This window comes from Cryptomeria japonica, chromosome 5 (genome assembly GCF_030272615.1).
Source record: "Cryptomeria japonica chromosome 5, Sugi_1.0, whole genome shotgun sequence".
Lineage (NCBI taxonomy): Eukaryota > Viridiplantae > Streptophyta > Pinopsida > Cupressales > Cupressaceae > Cryptomeria > Cryptomeria japonica.
The window spans coordinates 346,251,506-346,275,926 of record NC_081409.1 but is presented as its reverse complement, the minus strand read 5'-3'; positions in this window follow the sequence as shown (position 1 = coordinate 346,275,926).

Genomic DNA, 24,421 nt, shown 5'->3' with positions numbered 1-24,421 from the left:
GGGGTGCACCTACACCATACTCCCCCTCTGCACATAACTAAGAAAAAGAAGAAGAAATAAGAGTCGGGTCTATTCCAAGTGTCTTGAACCTGCTCTCCTCCACCCATGTAGCTTCAGATACTGGCTGATCTGCCCATTTCACTAAGTGCTCCATGTAGACCTAGTGTCTAGTAGACTTCTTCACCCTTGATTCCAAGATCTCCTTTTCTTTAGGCTTCTTCACTTGAGGTAAGGTATTTACATCCAAGTCTTGTAATACCTTACCTTGGTTCTCAGTCTGCTATGCTATCTCTCCCTTGTACATTACCAGATCAGCAACATTAAAGATTGGTGAAATGGCTAAGTTTGAAGGTAAATCAACCTTATAGGCATTCTCACCATATTTTGCTAGAATTTGACAAGGTCCTACTCTCTTCATCTGCAGTTTGGTAGGCTTACTACTTTGCATCTTGACTTTGCTCAAATGTACCATCACATAGTCACCCACCTTGAACTGAACTTCTCTCCTTCTCTCATCCACTTTGGCCTTTATTTTTTGAGTGGATTCAAGGATGGACTTCTTAACTTTCTCTTGAACTTCCTTGATGGTTTGAGTGAAGTCCTCTACTTGCCCGCTCTTCATCTCCAAAGTACTAAGGTCTCTCAACTCACATACTCCCCTTGGATGTCTACCATACACAACCTCAAAAGGGCTTCTGCCAGTGGTTCTATTCACACTATCATTATATGCATACTCTACTTGAGGAATGATTAGGTCCCATGTCTAACCATATTCCTTAGTTAGACACCTCAACAAATTTCCTAACACCCTATTGATGACTTCACTTTGACCATCTGTCTGTGGATGGTAAGCTGAGCTAAATGATAAGTTAGTTCCTAGTCTCCTCCATAATGTTTGCCAAAAATGACCCATGAACTTGTTGTCCCTATCTAAAACAATGCTTAAAGAGAGTCCATGAATCCTACCAATCTCTTTGAAGAAGAGATGTGCAACATAGCTAGCATCATGTGTAGTCTTACATGGAATGAAATGACTCATCTTGGAAAATCTATCTACTAATACATAGATGTTGTCCATGCCTATTTTAGTCTTGGGAAGTCCTACTACAAAGTCCATGCTTATACATTCCCAAGGTCTATTAGGGACCGGTAATGGTTGATAAAGACCATCATTACTTGATCCTCCTTTTGCTCTTTGGCACACTCCACATTGCTCTACACACCTCTTTACATCTCTTGGCAACTTTGGCCAATAGTAGTACCTCTGTACTAAATCCAAGGTTTTGTTGACTCCAAAGTGTCCACTTAAACTGCCATTATGTTTTTCTTGAATGAGGTTCTCCCTGATGGATCCTCTAGGTACACACAACTGGTTACCCTTAAACAAGAGACCATTTTGGAGAGTGTAATCTGCATACTCACCATGGAAATGGTTCTCAAACTCTTTGCAAACCTTGTAAGCTGATGAGAAGTCTTCATCTCCTTCATAGAGGTCTTTGAAACCTTCTATGCCTATTCTCTACAACTGTAGTTCTTGAACTATCAACAACTTCCTATTTAAGGCATCTGCCACCTTATTAAGTTGCCCCTTCTTATGCTTGATGGTGAAGGTGAAGGATTGGAGGTATTCCATCCATTTCAGATGTCTATTGCTGAGATTCTCATGAGTGTTGATGTAACTCAATGCCTGGTTGTCTATGAACACTACAAATTCCTTTGGGAGTAGGTAATGCCTCCATTTCTTTAGTGATTGAACTAATGCATACAACTCTAGGTCATAGGCTGAGTACTTCTTCTTTGCCTCATTAACCTTCTCACTAAAAAATGCCACAGGTCTTCTCTCTTGACTCAACACACCACCTACTACAATTCCACTTGCATGCCATTACAAACAAAGAATAGGTCCTAACAAGGGACACACATGTACTCACATGAAGGATAATTCAATGCAAGAAAGGACATCAAGTTATGAACGATGCAATCCATAAAGAACCACCTCTAATTGCAAAGAGACCAAAATTAAGTTAACTACTTGTGTCATAGTGTGAGGAGTGTTTGTTGGAATCCAAGAACACTGAGAGTGGAGGGGGGGGGGGGTGAATTAGTGTTCTACCAGAATGATCAAATTTAACCCTATTAAAACATGCATACACCAACCGGTATACTGGTACAAAAAGAATTGAAAGAAGTAAAGCAACTAATATGCCAATCACATAAATGAATACCATAATACATAGAATTATATGTGGAAAACATAAAGAGGAAAAACCACAATGGGATTTGTGACCCACAATATTAATCCACTAGCCATATGAAAAGATATTACAAAATATAGGGGTCTACACTTGCTAGAAGGCTTATACCCTAGATCACACTGCTCAATCACAAAAGGAGCCTCACTGAGTACATATAAATCTAGGCTACAATCCAAAGAAATGATTGAACTACAAATATATCATCATCTATGCCTAAATATAGTTTGGTTCAAGCTCTATCTGTCCCAGTCTGAGACCCTAAACCCTTTACTAGAATACCCCTTACATAAATATCCTCACATACATGATCTCTCTCATATGTTTCGCATCCCCTTCACTATTTCCTTCATATTCACATGATCCATCTCAACATGATCTAACCCAATTGACCTATATACCCTTTACAATTCATCATGCCTTATGTTAGCTTACAAAGATAAATACAATATCAATATACATGTCAGCTAGATAACATAAATACATGAATATCAAAAACAATTGTCAATGCCGGATCCAGAAGATGTTGACCTCCAATACCAATAACCTTATTCTAAACCATGTCATCCTACATTGTTACTAACCAAATAAATGCTTCCATCCTGTCGGTGTTGGTATCGGTGCAGGTGTCGGTGAAGTATCTGTGAAGTGTCTTCCGGTACATAATTGAACCAAAACATGAAGCTGGAATAGGATACCATGTTTCCATAAATGAAAACATAGTGAAACCAACCAATTGAGTGTCAATTGACAATAATCTCCCCCTTTGGAATTGATGGCAACACTCATGTGAAAAATGGTAAAGGTTTCCAACTATTGGTTACATCCTGAACCTTCTCCCCCTAAGCTGAATATTCTTCTATCATCATAATAAAAATACTCCATATCTCCCCCTAATGTATACAAATCCCTTTTTATTTTTCACATCTATATCACTCCCCCTTTGACATCAATGCCATTAAAATTTCCAAAAAGAGTACCAAAAAACCAAGACTGTACAATGATTATCCCAAAAATACCTTATCGGATCTTAATATAATTGAAAATTTCCGGATAGCCCTTCTCCAAGATAAGTATCCCAACCAGATTTGAAAGTGTTGGAAATAGATACAAGTCCATTTAGCATATGGGAAAATAACTCTTACTCATTTAACTCTGCTAGTGCGGGCTTACCAACCATATCCATACACTCCTTCTTATGTACACTAAGTGAATCCAACTGGGGAATCACCAAACCTCTATGACTTCTGGCTCTTCTTATGATTTTGTCTTTTTCTTTCTCAAGAACAAAAACTTGGGCTTACAAAACCAAAATCTGACCATCAATGGATGTAGTCAATGAATTCAATCCATCAAAATAATTGGCTATACTTGCAATTTTCTCTTGAGATTCCTGAATCTTCTTATCCAAATTAACTGTAAGTAAATCTGTGTTACAACATACTCTGTAAATATTTGTGCACTGCTTTAAAGAATTGTCTATCAATTTCAACTTTTCATTAATCTTCTTCCTCCTAGATTCAATCATTTGATCAAATGTAGCTTTGTTTTCCTGTGTGAACCTCTCCATTGCTTGACAATTTGATATATGCTACAAGGCTTGAAAATCCTTTAAATGTACTATATAATTGTCTTAAGCTTGCCAGATGGGCTTGCTTCTCTGTCGAACTTGCACTTTGAGACTAGTCTATGCAAAATAGTGATAGGCTAATCAATAATCCTTTTATATATAGATCCCTCCTTCATCATTTTCTGTGCATCCATCATCATGATTTCAGTAGAACTCATCTTGGTTATGCTTTTGTTTTCAACTTGCAAGGTATCAATTGACAACAATGATGGACTCACTACTGGTTCCCTGTTGGATTCCCCTTTCTTCTCCTCTGATGTTTTAACATTTATAGTTTCCTTGCTTGCATTGGTGGCTTTGCCACTTGGTGCAATCTCAGTGACTGTCGGTTCCTCCCTAGGAACTATAACCTCATCCTATAAATTTGTATCCGGAGGACTATTGTCTTCAATATTATTATCCTGTGCATTATCAACCTTTACACTCTTTGTATTTGTCGATATCTCAACATTTTCTTATACATTTGTATCTACTGGGGGCTTAATTTCAACTATCTTAATGTTTTTCAAAATTGAGGGTGAAGTACCCATAATACCCTTTCCTTTTCCTTCAACCAAGATGTCTGCAGTATCTATTTTTTATTCTAGTGAATTATAAAAACCATGGTTCTCTTCAAAGAACTTAATCCATACCTTGTGGGTCTCCTTGATTATTTCATTTACTCTACCTAACATAAGACTAGTTATTCTATTTTTGTTGTTAAATATTTTCCTATCTGCAACCTTAAGTGTCCTATCGATCTCCTTTGGAGCAATAGAAACACAAACATATAACAACTCTTGTATCTTGATATGCTTTTCCTCTTGCATTGCCGATAGTCTTCTAGCATCTAACATATCATACAATTTTGTCGGTATTTGGTTTTCAATTTCTATCAAGGATTTCTTATAAATATCCAAATATAAAATACTACTTCTTCTACCTCTCTTTGTTCATCATCCTCTAAATGTTCATAATTTAAAATTGTACATTATTTAACATACCATCTTTAGTAATCTCATCAACTAACACTGCACAAGTCTTTGGTGGAATAATAGTTACATTACCAGATTCAATTGCCAGATCAAAGTCATCCTTCTTCTTTCTCCTTCCAGTACCGGATGGGGTTGAAGGTGTTACTTTTGGTGCTTTCTTCTGTGTCGGTAACTTGAATGTAATTTTCCTAGCTGGTTGATTTTTAGCCTATACCTTGGTTTCTTTTGTTTTCTTCCTTATTACCCTTTTCAAAGCCAGGGGTGTGTCATCCTCAAATGTAACTTTGCTGCAATAGTTTCAATGAATACTTTTGGTTCTTTTCTCTTCCTGTCTTTCCCTAGGACAACATCAATAAATTCTTTGATGTCCCGTGATACCTTTTCAACAAATTTACTTGCCTTTCCTTCCTGCTTGTCTCTCTTCTTCTAGTTGAACTCAGTTTCAACCTCTTGTGTCTTCTTCTTAGAAGTACCACAGGGTTTCTCAGCTTCATCAATAGGTGCATCAATCAACATCTTTTCATAAGCATCTAAAATCTGTGTATCAACTTCATAGTCCATCTCCTCAATCCAGATCTTTCAAGGTTTGACTGCTTCCATGAGTGTTTCATCTTTCTTCACCATGAAGCATATGTCAACTGAGTATTTCTCAACAATGTTCTTAGGAATCCTTTCTCTATATTTCATAGCCTTTTGAAATTCCCTAAAATATCCCCATACTTTGTCATCTCTTTGCTTACCTAATATAGTAATAGATTGTTTTAATTGCCTCCCTACCAGGATATCAAATGACCATTGTCTCTTCCCAAAATTGGGAGTCTCATTGATGAAAAATAGCATTAAATAGACAATTAGGTTACAATACCAGAATGTCCCTTTCTTTTCTCCTTTAATCTTTCCTAGGTTTATCAACAGTTCATCCAACAACCAACCACATAGATCCAATTTCTCATTTTCTCTCATCATTTTGTAAGTTGCATAAATGCAGGAGCTAGAAACAGAATTCCATTAGTTTCGTTGAGTTAACTTGTAACTGATGACCATGCTACCGAATTTGATGTCTATGTTGGTGATAGTACTGATTCTCATTGACCATGTGCTTGATGTTGCCCCAGTAATCTTGTTGACATGATCATTAAAAAATTTCTTATCCAGATGCTGCCCAACCTATCGTAATCTGGTAATTTCCTTGATGGCCTCCTTTGTAATCTTATATGGTCTATCTAACCAAATAAACTCTCCATGCAATCTTCTCAAAACATATTGTTGTTCTCAAAATCTGATTCCCTTTAAAATCCTTATAGTGATATGATAAACTCCATATGCAGAAGCGAGATTAAAGAGAAGGAAACTTTCAGGACAACATATGACAAGGTTTGATTAACCTTCTACACTTTGAACCTATCCAAAGTTCAGGCAAGTATACCTTTGTGAACTGAATTCACACTTTTAAAAGATAAATCCATAGCAAACCAGTCTGAAAACCAGTGGATCTTATCACCTTAAAATCAACTGAAACAAAGAAATGAAACTTGTACTCATGTTCAGTATTGATCTAAAAGATACATAGAACATAACCTTAATAGATACCAGTGCCTTATCCAAGGTCATAGAGTCATCTAAGTTCAAACAATACTTCCACAATCAAATATCTCCACACATCCTATCAGTTTGGCTTTTGCAGATTCCTATACATGCCTGACACACATAAGAATGTATTCATACCAAACTAAACTGTGTTCGTCAAAATTCAAAATATCCCACAAAGAATTTACTGGTAAAAATGTTTCCTGCGTATTTAATTCCCCTCCTGAAGAGAAAAGATAAGAAGCATATTTACTTAAAACTGCCTTACAACCCATATTCAAAAGGAATAGCCCTAGATTACTCAGAATGAAACAGTAAACATTTGCAAACATATTTGAAGACAACACAAAGTTTAAACTCAAAACCAATGGTCTGTGTATTGATATTACTTCTGAAAGTATTACAAAAACATTTGAATATTCTCCATAAAAACTTGAAAAAGGCCTAGATAGATTTCTGCAGCGTTTTCTTACAATTCCTTGCGATCCTTTTTTACTAGTCCTGGTATCTATTTATAACAATATGGATGCACACATAGCTTCGGACTTTCCTAGGAGAGTTTGTTATAATCATTACTTCTTAAGAAGAAGTTACAAAACCTTTTCAAATGCAGTTACAAGTCTCTTTCAACATCCATGGCTTCTTCCACTTATTGTTGTGTTGCAACATTTTCTAACTGCTCCACATCAAGCACTGCATATTTTCTTGTCCATTCCTGATACACCTCATCAGCAGGCCATGAGAAGTTAATCACTTTTGCTTTTGTCTTGGCTAATCTTTTCCAAGAATTCCTCATTTTATTGACCTCTGAATTCAGAAAACCATAATGAGATTTGATTTTCTCAATCTCCTCAATTGTTTTGACAAATAAGGAGGCATCCTCTAAATTGACAATTCCTTTTATTCTAAGTGATATTTTGGCTTCTAATTCCTTAAGCCATATTTGTTTTTCCTTTAATTGGGTTGGGCTAACAAAACCTCTTGGGAGTAATTCAAAAACTTGATCAATGTACTCTTTCTTGTACAAGTTGATCTTTCTATCTGCATTATCCACTCCTTTTGCCAACTTTACTAAATCCTGTGTCATATCATTGGTAGATTTAATAATGGGGTCAGCCCCTGCCTCATCATAGGATACACAAATAAGTTCTATATCCTGCTCTCTGGGTCTCCATTTATCAAAAATAGGCATTTAAACAACCTTGTCCCCATTTAACTCATTCCACATTTCCAAAATCTTACTCATGTTGTTATACATTAGTGAAGACCCTATAGTGTTAGCAAAACTTAAAATTGTAGCCCTTACTCTCTTTTCATATTTCTTTGCATATAGGGCCTGAGCCTATTTTAAATTCTCCAACTCATGGGGAGTGATCTCAATCAATTGAGAACTAGAAGGTGGTGGAGATGGTGGGAATTCAATAATGGGGCTGGTAGGTGGAGGTCTTGCAGGAGAAGAGGAGATCATCAATGTTGAGGACTCACCTTGATGGTATTGTCCTACCAACTGGCTTTGTAACTTGGCAATGATATTATCTTTACCCCTTACCTCTTCCTTGGCACTATTGTAAGCTTTTAAAATTGTCTCCAACTTAGCTTGGAGATCTGGTTTTTCTTTTGCTTCCCTTTTTGCTACTGCAACACTAAACTTTGCAGTCTCTAGCACAATGCTAGCAGCTTCCACTACCCTAGTGATCTGCACTCTTTTCACTATCATTCCTCCAAGGTAACCTGACCCTGGGGTGTCCTTATTCCTCTAATTTTCATCTCTTTTAAGAGACCACATGACCAGTGCAGCATTATCCTTGCTGAAAGTGACTCCATCCATAGGTTTGGTCTCCTTTCTTACTGCCTCTAAAACCAAGGCATCTGCTATGTCCCATTTAGGGAGAATGAGTACCCCAGCCTATGCTACCATGTCTCTTCCTTGTTTAAGATTTATGGTCTTAAACTCATCAACCATTTCTTGCTTTATCTCTTCTTCCACCATAGCTAGATCCTTGTAGGGTTGCTCACCTTTCCTCTTTTCACACCTAGCATTAAATTTATCAATATTTTGCTTCCACACAAATTGCATGAAAGCTCCTGATGTGACAAAGTTATTGTAGACACCTAAAATTGTCATGTCTAATTAAATAAATATTTTATTTATTTAATTATCTAAGCTTAATTCTTCTATTAATTAAATAAATCTTTATTTATTTAATTAATTCATTTATCCTCTTCTAGCCTTATTTCTCATTTAAATAAATACATTTATTTATTTAAATTATCCTTTTCCTAAATTAAATAAATATTCTTATTTATTTAATTGATCCCACTTCTTCTATTAATTAAATAAATATTTATTTATTTAATTAATTCATTAACCTTTTCTACCTATGACACATGTCACTCATCTCTTAATTCCTACACTACCTACCCCTCTCATTATTTTATTATTTCTTTTACCTACCCTCTAATCATAGCCGACCTCCTTTTACACCTCTCAATCTTATCCCTCCATTTCTTATAGTGTCTTCTATATAAGGAGATGCTTCCTTCATTATCAAACCCTAATAACCCTAATCGACAATTTGGAGGACTTGACTACACTACGATCCTACTTGCAACCACATTCCGTTCTTTGTTGAGCTTTTGTGCACATAAAATATGAGAGCAAAAATATATCAAGCAAGATCAATGGAGATAGGAAGAATGGAGATCAAAACACTATTGGACATGTGATGGTATAATCTTTGTGATTTCATTTGATTTGCATTGTCTTAGGTAATCTTCATATGTTATGGTGGATCTTTGTTGATTGTTAGGCTAGGGTTTGGTGGTTGAATTCATTTAGCCTTTCAATTTTGTTATTGTTGTTATCCATTTTCACCATATACATTTTGGCACGCCTGGTGGGACTCTTGTCCCTTTGCATTTGACCCCCTTGTTGCAGATCTTGTGTTTTTGAAGTTGCAGATCGGACATTTTTGGCAGCATTTTTGGTATTTTCGCGTCTGTGCACTTTCAGGTCGCATTTTTGATTTTTTGGCGCGTCTGAGACAGCTGGATCCGCGTCTGTGTTTTGGTCATATTTTATTTTGCAAGTTCCAGGGAGGCGTGCCTGTGTTACTAAACGCGTCTGTGTCGTTTTCACCCGCGTCTGAGTACAGAAGGCACATCTGTGGTTTTTAATCATGTCTGTGTCTCACAGAACCGCGTTTCTGTGGCAGAGTCGCATTTGCGTAGGCATTAATCGCGTCTGTGTATTGCTTGTTTCAAAATTTTGGAAATTTTATTGATTCGATTTTCGGATTTTGCATTTAGGGTTTCAGATCTGGTTTATTTTTGGACTAACATTTTCAGATCTAGCTAACATAATTGGTGTAGCTTGCCTTGGAAGCTAAATCGTTTGGTTGAAGGCCCTTATTTTCACAAAGTCTTTTGGGTTTTAAAATCTACCTAACTTGTGTGTTTGCAGGAAGGGGTGATTATTTCAAACAACCCAAACTACTAACAACTCTTTGTTGCAGGTCCTTGGCAAGAGTTTTTGATTTTTATTGTGTGCCTTGTTTTCATAGACTAGCAAACACTTCCATTGGTGCACTAAAATTGAATCATTGTCTTTTGTGTCTTGAGCAATAGGCTCTTTTTGTTTAATCTTTATAGGGCTTGTCTTCCCATGTGGTCATTAGGACTACTAGTGAGAAGAGAATGACCCAAGTGGTAGCGAGGAAAACCCACCTCATCCAAACCACTATAATCAAATGTATTCATGGTGAAAACTATGAATAATGTGTGCTGATTAGTTCATACCGACACTATGTCTCCCCATAAACCCGTTTGATCAAATTTATTTGATCAGTTGTAGGGCGTAACCCTTACCGGCTAGGAGCCTTCTGTATTTACAGAGCTGAAAGTGCCGCATGTATGGCCACACGAGCGGATGCCCTTACTAGCACCATTTTGTTTTAGAGGCCCAAATCCTTCTAGTTGTTGGGGCAGGAGGTCAGACCTCTGGTAGCGGCCCACACACATATGGTTCTTAGTAGAGATACAAAGTTCGCCATGGGGAGTTTTCATGGGGACTGATGCTTGGCTGACCCAAGAAGTGAGTGCCGAGGGTGGAGTTAGTGAGGTCAAGCATCTAAGTATCCGCTCTAAATAGCGTAGCCTCGGGGGTAAAACCCCATGTGGGATCAACAACTATTGTCTTGGCTAACCATAAGAATTGTGCTTGACTTATGTTAAACATTCAAAACATTTAAGACCAAACAGCAAAAATATTGTGTCTTTTGTGTCTTCAAGTGTATGCAAAATAATTTTACATCAAACAACACACTTTTCTTGGAGTCATTATCAGTCTAAACACTTGCAAACATTGAGTCCTCATCAACATTGTGTCCTCTTGTCATGAAAAATAGTCAAACAATTAGATTTGGTCACAACAAAACGACTTCACAGATTGGAAAAAATTGCACAAATTTTACAGAAACACATCTGTGTCTGTTTTAACCATGTCTGTGTTGTCTAGGCGTGTCTGTGAAGGGTAGAATAGCGTCTATGTTTATAAAAGCGTTTGTGTTTAATAGAAACATGTCTGTGTTGGGTAACCACATCTGTGTAGTATACAGGCGCGTTTGTATTCAAAATTGCAAAAAAAATTTACAATCCAACAAACATAAACAAGAAAATCTCAGAAGTGCGTCTGTGTTAAACAGAGTAGCATCTGTGTCAGGAAACCGCGTCTATGAAGTATACAGTCACGTCTGTGTTCAAAATTGCAAGAAAATTTCACAGTCTAGCAAACAAAAAGAAATTAGTTTCGGAATACTTGAGCTTCCTAGGTCATTTCTCCAGGTTTCATCTAGCATTCAACCTGTCTTTGGGTCTCACAAAATCCATCATTGCTTTACATCTTGCTTTACATTCACACTTGTCTAAACTTGAGTCAAAAGGTCATTTGCCTGTCCTCACTATACTTTGTCAACACATTACATACAACAACACTTTGCTAGGTGGTCCCTCATCAAGGTTTCTTACCTTTGGGTCTCATTTGGTCTTACTTAGGGTCAAGGTTAGCTTACCTCATCAAGAGAAACTATCCTCTCTTTGGAAGTCACACCTACTCTACCACATACATACTTGGTCTTACACTTTGGACATTTGCAAGTACACCTCAGATTCATTTACATTCCATACAACTCTTGGTCTTCCATACTTTTTACATTTTCATCTAGTCTCACACATCTTGGTCAATACCTAGTTCATGGTTGAAACCTGTCTTCAAAAATCTAGGAGAGAAACTAAAGAGGCTCAAGAGTCCGCAAACATGAGTTCTTATGAGTATGACAATGATTTATTTTTCAATATTGATCACACTACATTACCGGACATGGATGTTTATAGAAACATTCCAAATGTGGAGAACGTAGACACTACAAACAACAATGCTACACACAATGACAATATGGACAATTTTTCAATACATTTAGCAGATGTGGAAGAATCCATTATGAATCCCCATTTCGATCGATTGGTTGAGGAAATAATGAGGAGAGATAGACAATACTTCTTACACATGATGGCACAAAGTGGAGCCAAGATACCTTATGATTTTGACATGTCTCAAATAATGGAAAACCGACCTTTGCAACAAACTCACTCCAACATGGATCAAAGGAGACCTAATAGTGGAGGAAATAGAGGACCACACATGGTACCTGAATCACCATCAGCTTTGCTTCAAAAACCAAAGATCCCCCATACACATGGTCAAACATATGATACTTACCTTCGCAGACCATTATGGAAGTCTTACGTAGACAGATATGCTCAATCACATACTAATGCTAAGCATCAACCAAAGCAATTGGATGTTCAAAGGCATGCTCAAAATTTGGACACAAAGAAAGCTCATGTCAAATTTGGGGGCAACACAATGGAACATGACATGCTTGTAGAATATGGTATACATGCGCAAAATAGATATGGTGTTCCTCAACATGAATCTATACCAAGTGCTCCATATATGCCACATCACTATAGACCTCCTCCATATGAACATGTGTATGATCAATATCATCCATATATGCAACATGCTCCTCCTCCAATTTGTGCCTCAAGCATGGGGTATGGTCCAAGAAGTCAATCTCCACCTAAGAGCAATTTGGAGCAACAAATTAGGGACTTACAAAAGAAAATGGAGGACATAAATACACCGAAGCCAACATACACAATGAGAGACATATGTCCCTATCCATTTGACAAGAGCATTCCAATGCCTCCATTTCCTACACATTTTGTGACGCCTAAATTTGACAAGTATAGAGGAAAAGGGGATCCTAAGGCACACATAAGACTATTTTTCATAGCTTGCATTCAGGTAGCAGCAGAAGAGACATATTTGATGAGATTATTCCCACAAAGCCTAGGTGATCAAGCTATGGAATGGTTCTCCCAACTCCCACTTGGTATTAAGTCGTGGGGTGACTTAGCAGAGGCATTTATTCAACATTTCTCCTACAATATAGAGACAGACATATCAGTCACTACTTTGTACAACACCAAGCAAAAAGAGGGAGAATCTTTTGCATCGTTCTTACAAAGATGGAGAAATCTAGCTAGCAGATGCTCTTGTGAAATTCCACAAAAACAAAAGGTAGAAATGTTCACCCAAAATGTTAACAAAGAGATTGGTTATGATCTAAGGAAAGCTTGTTTGTCCACCTTCAAGGATGTCATTGAAAAGGGCTTAGCAACAGAGAAGGTCCTAATTGAACAAGGAATTATTAAGATATTCAAGGAAAACAAAGATGACTTTAAAGGAAAAGACAAGCCAAGATTTTGGAATAAAAACAAGAACACAGTCAATGATGGTGTTGTTGATGCCAACACGGTGTGACCCAAATTCATCTTTTAAGGATCAAGTTCTATAAACAATCAAGTGAATACTCAAACAACTTCTAGATCACGAAGGAAGTACACTCCATTGGGAGAACCACTTGAGTCAGTTTTCAAGAAACTGGTGGCAAACAAGGTAATCACAGTTCCAGATTTTCCTCCATATGAACCAAAGGTTAAACCAAATTGGTGGAATGATGATGAGTATTGTGAATTTCATAAAAGCAAGGGTCATAAAATAGGTAATTGTCATCGACTGAAGAACATTGTGCAAGATCTCATTGATAGAGGTGACATTGAGATTGAGGGACACTCATCCAATCAAGAACATGAGATGTTTAAGGAACCATTCCCAAAGCACGACAAGGGAAAACCTAAAGTCACAGATGATCAAGCCAACTATACTAGAGCACCTTACAACTATGATTCAACTATCAATCATATCTTGATGGACAATCATATCTCTACTATTACCATCAAGAACAAAAACCTTGAGAATCCTCCTCAGCGACCCAAGATTGTCCTAAGAGGTGTTGGATCTTCTTCCGAGCCTACCTCTGAGTGTCATGTTACAACCCGTCAAGGTAAAATTACTTTGCCAGGTGCTTCAACTAAAAACACCACTTCTTCATCAACCAAACCTGAGTATGACCTTGTAGAACAGTTAGGGAAGACGCCCGCACTCATCTCCATACTTGAACTCTTACGCATATCCCCCGCTCATAAAGCTATTCTTGACAAAATCTTGAGAGACACCGCCATTCCTACTAATCTGAACGTGGACTAGTTTTAAGCCATGGTGGGATACCTTTCCATTCCACATTCCTTACATTCACAGAAGCTGATGACACCTCCATAAGTCAGCCACATAATGCACCATTACATATTGAAGCCTTCATACACAAACATCGAATAAAGCGAGTCCTGATAGATGGAGGAGCTGGTCTAAACATTTGTACATTGAGCACCATTAAACAATTGGGCTATTCCGATAAAGCTGTGAATTCAACAAATCAAATCACCATCAAGGCATATGATGATGAAGAGTGCTCATCCAAGGGCACAGTCACCTTACCTCTAAGAATTGGGCTAGTTACAAAGGATGTGGTTTGTCAAGTCCTAGATCTAGATCTCACTTATAATATATTGCTAGGACGTCCTTGGATTCATGAAATGAGGGCAGTCCCATCGACATATCACTAATGCACTAAGTTTCCTCACAACGGAGTCGAGGTAACAGTTAACGGCGATCCTAATCCGTTCATATATTGCAATAACTTGAGATCACATACGGAAACCATCATTCCCAGTAATTGTGAAGCTGTTCCTTCTTCGGCATACATTGACCCTGAGTCATTGAAACCTTTGGCATCAAAATAGGGTGAACTTAAAGGCAGATTTCAGGACAAAGGCATGGGAGAATACACTTTAAATCAAACCATGTATTTACGACAAGTCATGAGCTCTCCAAAAGAATATGGAAGGCCACATCCTAACAAGAAAATATCCATCATAGTATTCAAATGGGATCCTACTACCTTTCAAAGATGGGGTGAATTGGAAGAGGAAGGTTTATACAAAATGCTCTACAAAGACATTGAAATGACACACAAGATCAGATCAATATACCCTGTGAGAAATATGGCAAAGGCTTCAAGATTCTACAAAAATTCGGGTATGATGGAAAAAGCCCTCTTGGGTTACGGAAAGAAGGCGTTATGGAGCACTTACAACCTGAATTGATTGTAAAAAGGGAACGCTCGAAGGGACTTGGTTTTCTGACTTCCAAGATCCACACTAAAAGGACAGAAGAGGCATCATGAATCAAAATTGCCAAAATTCAACAAGAGGATCGCTATTCCATAGACTCCAACAAATGGGAATGGGGTTCAGACAAATCCTCCAGTGACTATGAGCTCATCGAGACATTCAGAGAGCCAGATGAACCCATAGAAGAGGAGGAGTTTTATAACAAATTCAGAGTTGGTCAAGAAACAATCCATGAGGAGTCTACACAGTCCTTGTCTCAAGGTTCTAGGTTGAAATCACATAGGATGAGAACACCTGTTCTGGAATGCGCTACTAGTGATGATAATTTGGATTCGTTCGCAATCAAGACTGATGAGGAGAGTGCCATCGATGACCTCAATAATTACCTTGACATACCTGAATATAACCACATCTTCGCTCTTAACCCTGCAAACTCCGAAAATATTAAAGGCCTTCCCCTTGTTCACCACCAACTCATTGACTGGGATTATGAAGGACCAGCACAGTTTGACACATTCCAAAATGATGAAGCTGTTATTGACTATCTTGGCATACAAGATGATCTTCCCCCTGGGGACCATAAAGCAGGATACACTATAGAACTCAACAACATGGCATATTTTGGTGAGGGTGTCGGACCTTCCAATCGCAAAAATGTGAAAATAAGAACAAATCAAGGGTCTTATGGCGAAAACCACACTGTGGCGCTATTTGATCCCAAAAAAGTAAAAAGAAAGGACGTATCTGAGGGCGAAAACCTCTCTGAGGCACTCGAAGATGGAAGGCTCGACATTCTCCCAGCCTCGTATGAGAAAAAGTCATCCATGCTGGTAGAGGAGACTATCAAAACAAACATTGGTATGGAAGAGGTTCCACACAATATATTCCTGGCTAAATCATTGATAGAGTCTGAAAGGTCACAGTTCATAAGTTTCTTCAAGGAACGACAAATCAACTTTGCATGGTCATACACTGATATGCCTGGACTAGATCCAGATTTGGTAATGCATCATTTGACAGTCAAATCGAGGGCAAATCCAGTGAAATAGAAATTAAGAAAAATGCATCCACAAGTGGCATTACTAGTCAAAGCAGAGCTGGAGAAGTTATTGGATGTCGGATTCATACGCCCAATTGATTAGCCTGAATGGATCTCCAATTTAGTACCTGTCAGTAAACCAGATCGCAGTATCAGAATATGTACAGATTTCAGAGACATCAACAAAGCTTGTCCAAAAGATGACTTCCCATTACCAAATATTGACTTGATCATTGATCTCATAGCAGGTCACGAAATGTTATCATTAATGGATGGATTTTCTGGTTATAATCAAATAAGGATCGCACCCAAAGATCAACACAAAACATCATTCACTTGTCCTTGGGGAACTTTCTGTTGGAATGTCATGCCCTTTGGGCTAAAAAATGCAGGTGCTACATATCAAAGAGCAATGACCACTATCTTTCATGATCTCATGCACATAACTACGGAAGATTATGTTGATGATCTCTTGGGTAAATCAGTAGACAGAAATACACATTTGGACATACTTTTAGTCGTCTTTGATCAGTTGGAAAAATACAAAGTAAGATTAAACCCCAAGAAATGTGTCTTTGGAGTAACCTCCGAGAAGCTCCTAGGATTCATTGTGTCCAAAAGAGGAATCGAAGCTGATCCAGCAAAATTCAAGGCTATCTTGGACATGCCACCACCCAGAAATATCAGTCAACTTCGATCCTTACAAGGGAGACTCCAGTCTATATGAAGATTCATAGCACAACTTGCAGATAAGTGCAATCCTTTTCAACACTTGCTACATAAAAACATCAAATTTAAATGGGATGACAACTATCAAAAGGCTTTCCAGATGCTCAAAGATTATCTTCTAAATCCGCCAGTTCTGATGCCACCAGTTCCAGATCAACTACTGTTATTATACATTTCAGCTACTCCAACAACATTGGGGGCGCTCTTAGCACAACAAATTGCTGAAGGCAAGGAAAAAGCAGTATATTATATCAGTCGCACATTGGTGGGATATGAGATAAACTACACACCAATTGAGCACGTATGCCTCGCTATGGTCTTTGCTTCACAAAAATTACGACATTACATGCTTACTCATAAGACTAAGTTAGTTGCAAGGATAGATCCATTGAAATATCTTCTCAATAAGGCAACACTTACTGGGTGACTGGCCAAATGGGTAATGATCCTTAGTAAATTCGACATCGAGTATGTGGATAGAAAAGCAATAAAAGGACAAGCCATCGTGGATCAATTAGCAGATGCCCCCATGATTGATGATGTTCCTCTAAATTTAGAATTTCCAGATGAATCCATTTTAACAATATCACATGCAAAGCCATGGCAACTATACTTTGACGGCTCATACAGATAGCATGGGGTAGGAGTTGGTATTCTCTTTATAACTCCTCAAGGAGATTCTATACCAAAATCATACCGCTTATCATTTCCTTGCACTAACAATATAGCAGAATATGAGGCATTAACAACTAGATTACGAATTGCAATTCAATGGAAGATCTAGGAACTTCATGTTTTTGGGGATTCCCAACTTGTCATCCATCAAGCAACTGATGATTACCAAACAAAAGATGAAAAATTAATGCCTTACAAACAAATGGTGGATGATTTGAAACAACACTTCACAAAGATAGATTTTGAGTAGATACCAAGAGAGCAGAATCGTGCTGCAGATGCCATGGCTACAATTGCTTCACTGATTGATCTACCTCACAATGAGACCTGCTATGAGTTCTTGGTGGACAACCTGTTGGTTCCATCATATGAGATCACTCCTACTGAACTGATATGTGTTGTTGGTCTTGAATCCCAGTTATATGGTTCCATCTTCACATACCTTCGCGACAATATCCTACCTCCTGATCTATCAAATAACCAACGTCGTACCTTCATTTGCCAATCCTCTCGATATGTCATTTTAGCTGATATCCTATACTGGTGAGGGCTAGATGGCATTCTCTTTAGATGTTTAGAAAGCGATGAAGCTTAGATTGCGTTACGTGAAGTGCATGAAGGGATATGTGGTCCACATGCTAGTGGTCCTACCTTGGCCAAGAAACTCATCAGGACTGGATATTACTGGCCCCATATGGAAAAAGACTCATATCAGTTTGTCAAGAAATGTAAGCAATGTCAAATTCATGGAGACCTCATACATGCGCCAACACAAGAACTACAATCACTTGCGTCTCCTTGGCCCTTTTGTCAGTGGGGACTCGATCTCATAGGCAAGATTCACCCTCCTTCCTCTAATGGTCATAAATTCATTATCACAGCCACAGAGTATTTCACAAAATGGATTGAAGCCGTGCCTCTCACACAAGTCACTGGAAAACAAATTACTACATTCATCCTTAACTATATCATATGCCGATATGATATTCCTGTATCCATTATTACTGATAACGGACGTCCCTTCAAAAATCAGGATGTTGGTGAACTCTGTGACTGCTTCCATATTTCCCATCGTTTCTCCACACCGTATTACCCCCAAGGTAATGGCCAAGCTAAGGCATCTAACAAAACAATCCTTAAAATCCTAAAGAAGACAGTCGATGACGCTGGCCATAATTGGCATATCCAACTCAATCCTGCACTTTGGGCCTACCGCACAAGTGTCCGCACACCTATAGGAGCGACACCCTATTCACTTGTTTATGGCACTAAAGCCATCTTGCCTACTGAGGTCGAGTTACCCTCTTTACAAGTCTCTTTGCAAAACATCATCACTGATGAAGATTACAGGGTCTCTCGCTTACAAGAACTAGAACTGCTGGATGAACGGAGACAAACTACTTTTAATCATCTCAAGGCTTACCAACTGAATGAGTCACAGCTACAACCACAAGGTCAAGCCTTGCACATTTGAGGTAGGTGACTTGGTTCTTAGAGAAAACCCCAAGAATCAGCAAGACAAAGAGAAGAAGGGCAAGTTCGAACCAAATTGGCTTGGTCCTTACATCATTACAACAACATATGGATCTAGGGCATATCAGCTCTCAACTACAGAAGGTGAACCTTTGGAGGATCCTATCAACAGCATGCACCTTCGCAAGTTCTACAGTTAGCTCTTTGGAATATCCTAATTCAAAAATACAAAAAAATTATAAAACAAAAAAAATCGTTACTTGGTGAAAACCTGGCAAACAGGCGCCTTGTGACACAAAAAAAAATTTGAAAAATCGAAAAAAGTAAAGAGAAATAATTTCGTCCAACGGTGAAAACCACTTCGATGGTGCCCTGGGCAAGTACCATGGTGAAAAATGGGTCACCAGTACCATGCGTAGAGACATTGCTCCTCCCTCCTTCAGGATTCTCTTTCAACCTTCACTTTGCACACACTCACAACCTATTCGTTCATAATAAACTTACCCATTCCCATCATGGCTTGTTATTGATCTACCCAAGATTGGTTAGCCATTCATAATAAACCTCCCTTTTCACCTCCCAATTCATCCATAATAAATCAAATCCTATCTGTGGCTACAGCAAATCCTACGTCTAGTGATGGGTGTGGAACTGAGAACATCACATGTTTCGAGGAGTACAGTTTCTTCCAGCTTCCTTCAGTCTATTCGTACACAATCCGCAATAAAACAGCATCTGCATCACAAATCCACAATAAAGTTTCATCTTCTCCGCAATAAAGTATCAGCTTCATGGATTCAGTCAGTTTCAGATGAGACAGCAGCAACAATGGGCTTCAACAAATCAAATCTTTCAACAGACTCAGACAACATTTGGTTCAGTGCTATCTATCCTTTTTGTGAAAGTAAACATTGTGACCACAATCGAATAAGACTTATACAAGTGACAAGAGACACTAAACTTGAGGACTACAATGGATGTTAGTGTTGAGTCTTGGTTTTCTTTTGATTTTATCTTTTGGTGACATGTCTTTTAGCTTTTCTGGGATGTCTTTGACTAGAGATTCTATCTCCAGGATGTCTTTGACTAGAAAGGCGAGGATGGGGTATCGTCACCTATTTATATTTGCTGTTTGTGGATTGTCTCTTAGTAATGCTATGACTTGTCCAAGGATATGAGGACACTATGAGTCTAGTATGAATTGGGGCATTCCTTGTTTGTGACTGTCTTATCTCCATGCAAACAGGTACAATGACTTTCTGGGTCGAACAAATGCCTCAATTGTCATAACCTACTTGCCATAATAAAGCTCAATGATGATAACGCACAAGAAGCTCTTTCACTTTCATATCTTCTGTCTTTCATCCCCCCTTTCTTGATTGACTTCCATCATCCTTCTCGAGTCTGTGTAGCATGCTATCACATGACTGAGTATAATGACACACCAAAAACATTTGCATGTCATGTAGTTGCACCTGCATTACCACATATAAGCATTTCATACATACATATAGATATCACAACTACATCACATCCTGCACACAACACCTGTTAGCACAATTTACATTTGCATTATCATATTCATCTGCATTACATACATTTCCATTTGCATTGACATAACATTTTAAAATATAAAAGAACAAAATATATTGCATTGCATCATATACATATTTGCATCCATATTATAAGCATCACACATAACATACATCATTAAACATCTCATCACATAGGTACACATGCATATAGCTGCCACAAAAAATGAATCATCTCATATATATAATCATAAGTGTCATGATACAATGATGTCAAAAATACATATGGCTACAATCACCCGTAGGTGTCTACAATACAAAAGAATGGTACAACACTGATACAATGAGAGCCCTCTATGGCTATGATGAACTCCCTCCCTCGGAGTCACCTGGCCTCAGTGGAATCTGAGCCCCTGAGGGACCTGCCCCAGGATCATCCTTCCTATCCCCTCTATCTGGTGGTGGTGGAGGACCCATGACCCCACCACTAGATGCTTGCCTCCTCCGACTCCCTCCCGTAGCTGTCGCTGTACGCGATGGTCTATGGAAACTCCTCACCTACTGATCTGCTAGCACTACACCATAGTAGAGGTCCCTCCAGTACCCTATCTCCTCTTTGGCTCGTAGGACATATGCATATCCTGCCCCTGTGTCCTCCGCTGCCTATCTCCCTGCCCTCAACGCTGTCTCAGCCTCTGTATAGCGCTGGATAGCCTGATCTCTCTCCCACTCAATATCTCTGAGCCTCATCCTGAGCCGATCTCTCTCCCTCTCTAGCTCCTGTATCTCATCTGCCTGGCCTTGGCAGATCTCCCTGAGCTCAATCAGCTCATCCTCCTCTGGGTCAACCCCCTCTGCCTCTGCCTGTGGCTCCTCCTCTACGGGTGCCTACCCCTATTCCTGTACCCGTACTGGTGCCTATATGGGTACGTGTCCCTATCTCCATCCCTGCTCCTGTGCCTATACTGGCACCTATCCCTATACCTGTCCCTATCTTTGTACCTGCCTGGGACCCTCTGCTGCTGGTACCTGTAGGGGTAATCCGCCGCGACCCCTCACCACCCGAGCCTGCCTCTCCTCCCCACCCTCCCTCCGAGGTGCAACTTGCCTCTCTCCCACTACTCCTCTCCTCCTCCATTGGCCTCTGCCCCCATCACCTCCTCCATCATCATCCTCCTCACCACCACCATCTCCCTCTAGTGCCTCTCCAGGATCTGTCAATCATGGGAATGGATGCTCTGCCCAATACGCTGTATACTCTGCATCCATCCTGGTGTCCTCAATCTCAGGCCACATGTCCCAAGGAAGAGGTATCATCTCCACCAGCTGAGTCACTGCCTGATCATACGACAGTAGCGGCCCAAACTATGCCTGATCTCTAACGGTGCGGGCATACATGCCTGATCCCCGAGGCATCCTCTGAATCCGGCCAAACTGTCGGCCAATCCTGTCTACCAGCTACCTCTCCAGCACATAGGGCATCCACCTAATTAGGTAGCTGCTTCGGAAGGTGTAGGGCAGCTCCACTACATCATCCTCCCACTACTCGCAGCCCAGATAAGGTTGTCATATGACCTCATCAATGTCATCAATCACTCGCTGCCAGTACTCTAGCCTACCAATCCATGGCTGCGAGGTGATCATATCATACAGATGCACAAAACTGCATCCATATCCCCTGCCTCTGAAGTGTATCGGCCTCATCACTGGCAGATGCTCATAAGCCCACACCTGCAGCAATGTAACTCTGTAGCCCAATCCCACTGATCCATGATACATAAACTGATGCAGCTCATAGTATAAGTGTGCCAGCACACACGGTCCCCAGGCATATTTGGTATGTTGTGTCATTAGCGTCTCTAGTGCTCCCCCCCAGCCCATAGCCAAACCCCATGTCACCCTATCTGGACATAGGAAACCACCGATAGCTCCTCCGACCACCGCCAACAATGCTAAACCGGTGGCTATCATGGTATCCCAGGCCACATGTCTTGCCCTCATCTCCAATCCAGGGTCCTAAAACACCCGTCTCAATGCCTCTTTGTCACCATCTCGATCATATGGGATCAGCTCCCCATCGATCGGCACCCGCAAAATCCTGTATACATCCTCCAGGGTGACTGTCATCTCACCCATCGGCAAATGGAATGTGCACATCTCAGAGTGCCATCTCTCAGCTAGCGCAGTTAGCAAGCCCATGTTTTCCTGAAACTCAGGCACATTCAGCACATGTCTTAGACCCATCTTCTCGATGGCAGCTCTATCCTGAAACGATAACTCAGGTCGCAACCTCTGTGTTGACGAGAATCTCTCCCGTGACTCTAACATCGGCAAATACTCCTGCAGTCAAGCAAATCAATCATGTCAGTCATAGTGGCATTCACTGTTTATCACAAAATGCTACTTTTTATCCAAATGCATATTGCTATCTATTCTAGTGACACTCACTGTTCCTCACAAAGTGTTTCTATTTATCCTAGTGGTACTCCCTGTTCATCACAAAGTACTACGTGTGTGACACTCCCTATTCATCACAAAGTGTTACTCACATTTGCACTCACTGTTCATCACAAAGTGCTGCTCGTATTTCAGTACTCCCTGTTCATCACAAAGTACTCTATCTTGGTACTCACTGTTCATCACAAAGTGCCTTGATCTATCCTAGTCTTCCTAGAGGACCTGCTTGAGGGTATCCTCTTAGCAGCTTATCCAATCGATAGCGTATGTTCATCACAGAACTGTCGATTTGACCTAGAACATGCAAATTCATACTTTTTAAATGCAAACTCACTTACATGATGCAAATGCTTTTAAAGACTACACAGATGTGCCTGTCTGACACAGACGTGCCTACTGGACACAGACGTACCTATGCTCTGCATAGATGCGCCTATTTGACACAGACATGCCTTCTTGGCACAAACGCGCCTGAACAGCACAGACGCGGCCGCATTTAACACAAACGCGGGTCCAAACACAAACGTGCCTGGCACAAACACAGACATGCCTATCAGACATAGACGCGCTTGGCACCAATGGAGACGCGCCTGGACATTTTTTGAGACTTTTTGGACCCTAGTCTAAGCGCATTTATTGCCCTATTCGACATGCATTAATGAAAAAATTAAATGCGTTAAAGTACAAGGAGGTTTGGTGGTACTTACCGACTCTCCTGCATCTGCTGGCCTCTGAAATCAGCGAACACGGTCGAATCTATGCATGAATGCCATCGCTGCTGACTGCTCCTGCTTTATTTTTGCTCTGCAATATGCTCTTGTGGATGCGTGGATGACAATGAGGATGTATTTTCCCTCGTGGCCTATCTTATAGCCTACCCTAGCCCTCGCCTTCATTTCCTGAGTAAGTCTTCATTATCCCATGACTTTGTCACCTTATCCGGTTAGTCCATTCTAGCCTTTCTTTCTTATCAAGAGATTGTCTGCAATCTTTTCAGACATTTTCATCCAATCTCTTAAGGGGGCATATCATTCCCATCCTGGGGCAACTTTGTATCAGTTCATCTTATCTTCTTTGAAACAACGCGACAAGCCGCATTGTCTCAAAGAGGGGCAAAATGTAGACACCTAAAATTGTCATGTCTAATTAAATAAATATTTTATTTATTTAATTATCTAAGCTTAATTCTTCTATTAATTAAATAAATCTTTATTTATTTAATTAATTCATTTATCCTCTTCTAGCCTTATTTCTCATTTAAATAAATACATTTATTTATTTAAATTATCCTTTTCCTAAATTAAATAAATATTCTTATTTATTTAATTGATCCCACTTCTTCTATTAATTAAATAAATATTTATTTATTTAATTAATTCTTTAACCTTTTCTACCTATGACACATGTCACTCATCTCT